Source organism: Mus caroli, unplaced genomic scaffold (assembly GCF_978045245.1).
Source record: "Mus caroli unplaced genomic scaffold, Mus_caroli_1 scaffold_5, whole genome shotgun sequence".
In the NCBI taxonomy this organism is placed as follows: Eukaryota; Metazoa; Chordata; class Mammalia; order Rodentia; family Muridae; genus Mus; species Mus caroli.
The window spans coordinates 3384922-3392950 of NW_028227260.1; the positions used below are offsets into that span (position 1 = coordinate 3384922).

At 44.3% G+C, this 8029-nt stretch overlaps 1 pseudogene; it reads right to left on the reverse strand.

The window, feature by feature from the left end:
- Nucleotides 1-1102: 1102 nt before the first annotated feature.
- LOC110286450 (coiled-coil-helix-coiled-coil-helix domain-containing protein 5 pseudogene) lies at nucleotides 1103-1321 on the reverse strand (annotated as a pseudogene).
- Between the last annotated feature and the right edge of the window lie 6708 nt (nucleotides 1322-8029).

The following is an 8029-nucleotide window of genomic DNA, read 5'->3' on the forward strand; positions in this document are numbered from 1 at the left end:
TGAGATCTGAAATTTGAGATATGGATAATGGTGCTATGAAGAATTTACATGGTTTTGTGTGTGTGTGTGTGTGTGTGTGTGTGCTGAAGAAAAGAACTAGGGAGGTTATTTTGTTTTGGTTTATTTTGCAAGACAAGGCTTCTCTGTGTATGCAGCCTTATGTCCTGGAACTCATTCTGTAGATCAGCCTAGCCTCAAACTCAGAGATCTGTCTCTCTCTCCCTCTCAAATGCTGGTATTAAAGGTGTCCACCACCATACCCAGTCTGATCTACTTTCTATAGATATAAATTTGCTACTTGAATATGTCAGATCCATAAAGGACAGAAGAGATGGTTCAGTGTATAAGAGTATTTATTGAACTTCAGCTGGGATATATGACAAAAAATAAAATGATAAATAAATAAGGTAATTGTTCATTTTTCATCTTCCACATTGTGGCTAACAACAATGTGTAACTCCAGTTCTAGGGGAACTGACATCTTCTGACGTTCAGGGGCACCAAGTATGCACAAAGTAAACAAATATCTTTGCAGACAATACATTCGTATACATCAAATAAATAAATCTAAAAAGAATGTAAAGAATGTCATATATGTGGAATGATACAATACACAGTTATTGCCTCTGGCTTTTAGATATCAAAATTCTTTTGTGATTCACTCATAACATAGTATGTATTATTTATTCTGATAATTACCCAGAAGAAAAGCAGTTTAGGGAAGAAGGGGTTTGTTTAGCGTACAATTGGGAGTTTATCATCTATCATTGTGGAGAATTCAAGGCAGTTAAAAGTAGAAAGAAATTCATACATAAAAAGAAATGCATAAATTCATGCTTACTATGTAACTCACATTCTCCATTCTTGTATGATACATTTCCCAAATCCAGGAAATGATACAGGACACAGAGGAGTGGGTCTTCTCACTTAAAAATCTTAGGTTTTTACTACTGTGAACAGAAACCATGACAAAGGTAACTCTTTATTTATGTAACATCCTGAAGTCCAGGAGAGCCAGACCCACAGCAGGGCCCTTAAGACTTCAAAACTCTTGTCATTCTAGGCGAGCTCATGTCCATTTTCTATAAGTTCAAGGGGGTTGTTAGGAGGCAGGCAGGGGCTGTGCCTCTCCAGTTGTGGGTGAACTTGGTGACTGCACCTGATCAGCACACTGTAGGAAGTGGCCTACGTGTTTAACACAGTTACCAACTGCTGCCTCATTCAAGCGAAGACACTCCTCAAAGGCTTCAAACGGCTCAACACAGGCCTGTCAGATCTGGTGGATGATGGGGTGGGAGGACGTGCAGCAAGCAATGCTCATATTAAGGGGGTGACAATCTCGATGCCACAACTCTGGCTTGGCTGCTACACATTGGACATACTGATCCAGCTCCTGGCTGCAGTATTGAGCAGTGACTTCCAGGGCTGCCTGAATCTTCAGGCGAATTCAGGAGCTGATCAGTCAGGGAGAAGAGCGAAGGCAACTCTTATAAGGACAACATTTAATTGGATCTGGCTTACAGGTTAAGAGGTTCAATTCCATTATCATCAAGGCATGGCTGGAGGAGCTCAGAGTTGTACATCTTTTTCAGAAGGCAAACAGGAGAAGACTGGCATCCTCAGGCAGTTAGGAGGAAGCTCTCAAAGCCTACAACCACAGAGACACACCTCATCCAACAAGATTACACCTACTCCAACAAGGCCACACCTCCAAATAGTGCCACTCCCTGAGCCAAGTATATTCAAACCACCACAATGTTCCTCCTAAGACAAGCCCACAAGCCAACCCAATGTAGACAATCCCTCAATCCCACAGATATGCTCGCCATTTTTGGATTTTAGTTTATTCCAGATGTAGTCAAGTGGAGAACCAAGAATAGCCATCAAACCATTTAAAACTTTTGGTAGTCTTTTACTTACTGAATTTTAACAGTTGTTTTTGTCTTCCCATAGATGATTTGTAATATCTTATCATAGTCTTTAGCTTGTCTTTAATTTTTTAACCATTCCTGTTGAAGCAAAACAATTAATTTTAATAAATTCTGATTTTTACAACTTAAATCATAAAGCTCATATTTTTCCTAGTTTATTTTAGAACTTATATAGTTTTAATTCTTCTATTGCAGTATAGGATACATTACAAATTAATTTTTGTATGCAGCATTAAGTAAACATTTTATTTTTTTCTTTTGCAAATGGATTTCTGATTGTCCCCAAACCATGTAGTAAAAGGGCTGTTCATTTTCTCATTGAATCGTCTTGGTACTTTTGTTGAAAGTAAATTGACCATAAATGAGAGGATTTATTCCTGGCCTCTCATTGATCTCACATTGTCTAACTCCTGTGGCTTTACAGTAAATACTGCAAATATTCCAATATTTGTTGGAACATACTTTAGAAAACCTTTTCTAGGTCTTTTGCATTTCTGTACAACTTTTATAATCTGTTCAATTTGTGTAAAATAGTCTGCTTGGATTTTTATACAGATCACACTGAATTTATAGATCAGTTTGGGAGAGAAATGGCATTTTAATAATGCAGAGTTTTCCAGTTTAGAGTTATGAAATGTTCCTTATCTGCTAGATTTCTGCCCTACTCTGTGAGTGTTCTCTAATTCGCCCGCGAATAAGGACACCACACACAATAGGGTTCTTCTGCAGCAAGCTTTATGCGTCTTGAGAGGGAGAGCATAAGCTTCACAACCGGAGACCCCAGGCAATCCGAGCCCCTCCCTTTTATAAGAAATTCTCCCTGCCTCGGACGTGGCAAGCCATGATTGGCTCAACACTGATTGCCCCATCCCTGAGGCGGAGCTGCCCGGGGCGGGGATTTCCAGCACAGGATGTTTACGAGTTGTTATTGAGGAAATGACTCAGCACAGGATGTTTACGAGTTGTTATTGAGGAAATGACTCAGCACAGGATGTTTACGAGATAGCGGCGCTCCACATCTCCCCCTTTTTTGTCTAATAAAACCAACTGGACACCCAGTATGAGAGGACGGGAACATTGGCCGAATCCTCTTACTCAGAGATGTAAGAACTATGTCCGCAAGCAACAACTAGGCTTGAGTGGGACCCGAAGTTGCTCCGACCTGTCCCTCTGCCATTTTTTCGAGGAGGGGAAGACTAGGGCAGGAAACCCCCACTAGACGGCATATTCCCCAGGTGGGACGGGGGGACCACCTGTGCGATGCATTGCTCTACAATCCTCTAGGGCTGCTGAAGCTCACCCGCTAAAGTGCGGGCAGCCAGCGACCAGTGGTGCAAATCAATTTTGTTTAAGCGCCGCCAACCATACCTGTGCAGATTGCCCCTGCTCCAAGGCAGCAAGCGCCTGGGATATCATGATTTTGTCTCTATTATTTTTCTTATATAATTTGCAAATTAACCATAAGCTAGATACCGATCCGAAGCAAAGGAGAATTCCAAACAAACCCACCCCCACCCATTCCTTAAAATAAGAAACAGCAGAAGAAATCCATGACGAAAAGCCTTCGGTCAAGGAGAGGTCAAGTCTGGTGGAATTGATTTGGACGATGGCCAATCTAAGTTTCTGGAGGGTTTGATCAAAATCAGACGTCCAATTATATAGCAGCTGTTGGGACAAACTCTTAGAAAGATTAGCGGCATATGTGAAATTATAGCATCATGTTTTTTGCCTTGTTCAACCCTTCCTCCGACACGATTTTTTCATTGGACAGGGTTAGGCCCAAATGTTGCATAATGTCTCTCCCCCAAAGGTTTACTGGGAGCGGGAGCACATAAGGTTCGAATTTACCCTTTTGTCCCTCAGGAGCCTTCCAGGTCAAACTCATTGAGCTTATGGCAGGGCATGAATGATATCCCAGACCTTGTAGAGAGTGGGACGATTTTGTAGTGGGCCAAGCTTTTGGCCACCAGTGCGTGGATATAATGCTTTTGTCTGCCCCGGTATCAAGAATACCTTCAAACCTTTTTCCATTTACTTCGAGGCAGAGTTTGGGCCTTTCATTCAGGGATACAACAAGGTAGGCTGAATCAGTTCCTGACGACCCCATCGTTTTGGGACTGGGGCCTGGGGAGTCCTCCCAGAGGGTGTCGGGGAGGAGCAGCAATTGAGCTATCCTATCTCCTGCACTGATGGAAAACACACCCCTGGGGCTGGAACATAAGACCTGTATTTCGGGGGAGTGTAGATGGTCAACAACCCCAGGATGGACCACTAGGCCCCGTAAGGTGAGTGATCCTCGTCCGAGGATAAGGCCCATGGTCCCAGGGGGCAAAGGTGACATTGGCTCTATAGGTACTGGTTGGATACTCATTTGGGGCATTAGTAGGAGGTCGGAGGCGGCGCGCAGGTCCACCCTTGTGGGTCTTCCTGGGTCGCTTCTTCCGCCATCCCGGATGTTCTGACAAACCGGTTCCCATATCTTTGAGGGCCCTGGGACCGTGGGCCCAGTGACCCGTTTTTTGACACATTGGGAGCAGGAACATTTAATGGAGGCAAAAGCCTTCCCTGTATATCTCGCACTGAGCGACATTGATCTGCTCTGTGGTACCCTTTACCACACCTCGTGCAGAGGGTCAAGACCCCCCCTTTCTTGTCTGGGGCTTTGCAATCTCTTTTGAAATGTCCAGGCTTACCACAATTAAAACAGGTCCGTTCACCGGTCTTCTTTTGTGGAGGATGCTTTTGTGCTAACATGATGGCGGCCGCGAGGCCAGTATTGCTAAGTGGACCTCCAAGCTCTCTACACACTCTTAGCCATTCTTGCAACCCTTTTGATTTTCTAGGAGCAATGGCATTCCTGCATTCCTGGGTGGCTTGTTCAAAAATCAGTTGCTCAATAAAGGGTCCTATCCCCTCTGGGTCCCCAAAGATTTTTCCTGCCGCCTCCACCATGCGTGCGACGAAGTCGGCAAAGGGCTCCTGGGGCCCTTGAACAATTTTTGTAAGCTGATTGGTGGTTTCTCCCTTGTGATTAAGTGACTTCCAGGCCCGTATGGCTGTGCTGGAAATCTGGGCGTACGCCCCCCAATGGTAATTAATTTGATCTGCGGCCCACGGGCCTTGGCCTGTTAAAAGGTCAAATGTCCAATCCCGCTGCTCTTGCGTAAGGGCTATTGCGTTGGCCCTGGCCTGGGACTGGGCTGCCTCATGCCACAAGGCTTTCCATTCTATGTATTGTCCCATGGTAGGCAAGGCGGCCTTAACCACCATTTGCCAATCACTAGGTGTCATGGCAGTTTGTGCCATTCTTTCAAGAATCATAATAGTAAAATTAGCATTGGGACCATATTTTCTTACTGATTCTGCAAGATCTTTTATCTGACTATAGTCTACAGGAGCGTAGATTCTCTCCCCTTCCTGTTCATAAACAGGAAACGCTAAGTGTAGCTTGCGGAGGATCCTTTGGGGAAAAAAGGAAGTTGTGGATGACCGGGCCTCATAAGGTGGGGGAGCGGAGGGAATGGCGGCAGCCAACAATCTCCTATCCTTAGAGAAGACACCGGACGCGGGCTTACTTGACTCAGGTCGCCCGCCTTCATCTGGGTGATACCTTTCTCCTTTATATCTAACTGCTTCTTCTTCTAACTCGCCCTCTTCCTCCGAGGTCAGCTTACTATCCTCGGTTTCAGAAGAATCCGAGGTATCTCATAGGTGGAGGGCAGCCAGTTCTCGGGTCGGATATAACCCGGGCCTGCTGCTCCCCTTCTCTCCCTTTCTATTTCTCCCGGGAGGTCCTTTTTCACTTCCCTTTTTTGCCTTTTTTACGGTTTTTGTGCGCACACCCATCCTCTCACTACGCTCGGATTCTGACATACCTTCCTGCATAGCTTCTAAAACCTTTTGCCCTTTCTTTCGGGCTAGGAACCATACAACCAAAGCCACGAAGACGATAATTAAAGCCTCGGGCAATCCCTCCCACGGCCCAGTTAGTTGAAGGGAGTGCGAAAGGGTCAGGTAAAATTCAGGCATACCTTTCCGAGACGTAGTTCCTGCAGTTCTGGACCCTCCCCGTCACCGAGGGATCTCCGACAGTGCTCACGATGTTCTTTGTTTTCCCGGGATTTCGGCACCAGATGTGAGTGTTCTCTAATTCGCCCGCGAATAAGGACACCACACACAATAGGGTTCTTCTGCAGCAAGCTTTATGCGTCTTGAGAGGGAGAGCATAAGCTTCACAACCGGAGACCCCAGGCAATCCGAGCCCCTCCCTTTTATATGAAATTCTCCCTGCCTCGGACGTGGCAAGCCATGATTGGCTCAACACTGATTGCCCCATCCCTGAGGCGGAGCTGCCCGGGGCGGGGATTTCCAGCACAGGATGTTTACGAGTTGTTATTGAGGAAATGACTCAGCACAGGATGTTTACGAGTTGTTATTGAGGAAATGACTCAGCACAGGATGTTTACGAGATAGCGGCGCTCCACACTACTCTCCAATTTTCTCAGCAGTATTTTACAGTTTTCAATATGTAAGATATTAGACATTCTTGTTAAATTTGCTCCTGAGCAATATAGTTATTTAGGTGATACAGGAGATAGATTTAATTTTTTTTAAACTGGATATTTTCTTTATTTACATTTCAAATGTTTTTTCCTTTCCAGGTCTCCTCTTCTCAACCCCCCTATCCCATCCTGTCTCCCCCTGCCCCTATGAGGATGCTCACCCATCCACCCCCCCACTCCTGTCTTCCTGCCCTGGTATTTCCCAAAACTGGGGCATCAAATACCATCAGGCCCAAGGACCACTCCTCCCACTGATGTCCAACAAGGCCATCCTCTTCCCCATATGCATCCAGAGCCATGGGTCCCTTCATGTGTACTCTTTGGTTGGTGGTCGAGTCCCTGGGAGCTCCAGGGGGTCTGGCTGGTTGACACTGTTGTTCCCCCATGGAGTTGCAAACCCCCTCAACTCCTTCAATGTCTTCTCCAACTCCTCCATCAGGGACCCCACGCTCAGTCCAATGGTTGGTTGTGAACATCTGCCTCTGTTTATCAGGCTCTGGCAGAGCCTCTCAGGAGACAGCAATATCAGGCTTCTTTCAGCAAGCACTCCCTGGAATCCTCAATAGCATCCAGTTTTGGTGACTGTATATAGGATGGATTCCCAGGTGGGGCAATCTCTGGATGGCCTTTCCTTCAGTCTCTGCTCCAGTCTTTGTTTCCAAATTTTCTCTTGTGGGTATTTCGTTCCCCCTTCTTAGAACTTATTTGGTTAGAGTCACACTAAGATATTTTATATTGTTTGTGACTATTGTAAAAGGTGTCATTTCTATAATTTCTTTCTCTGCCCATTTATCCTTTGAGTGCAGAAAGGCTACTGATTTGTTTGAGTTAATTGTATATCTGGACACTTTGCTGAAGTTGTTTATTAGCTGTAGGAGTTCTCTGGTGCAATTTTTGGGGTCACTTAAACATACTATCATATCATTTGCAAACAGTGATATTTTGACTTTTTCCTTCCCAGTTTGTATCCCATTGACCTCCTTTGTTGTCTAATTACTCTAACTATAACTTCAAGTACTATATTGAATAGATAGGGAGAGAGTGGGTGGCCTTGCCCCTATTTTAGTGGAATTGCTTTAAATTTCTCTCCATTTAGTTTGATGTTGGATACTGGTTTGATGTATATTGCTTTTACTATGTTTAGGTATGGGCCTTTCCAAGACTTTTAACATGAAGGCATGTTGAATTTTCTCAAATGTTTTTTCAGCATCTGATGAAATGATCGTGTGTGTTTTTTTTTCCCTTTGAGTTTGTTTATGTAGTGGATTACGTTGATGGATTTCTGTATATTGAACCATCCCTGCATCCCTGGTCATGATGAAATGATTATTTTGATATGTTCTTCAATTTGGTTTGTGGGAATTTTATTGAATATTTTTGTATCGATATTCATAAAGGAAATTGATCTGATTTCTCTTTCTTTGTTGAGTCTTTGTGTGGATTTGGTATCAGCATAACTGTGGCTTCATAAAATGAATTTGGTAGTGTACCTTCTGTTTTTGTTTGTTTGTTTGTTTTGTGGAATAGTTTGAAGTG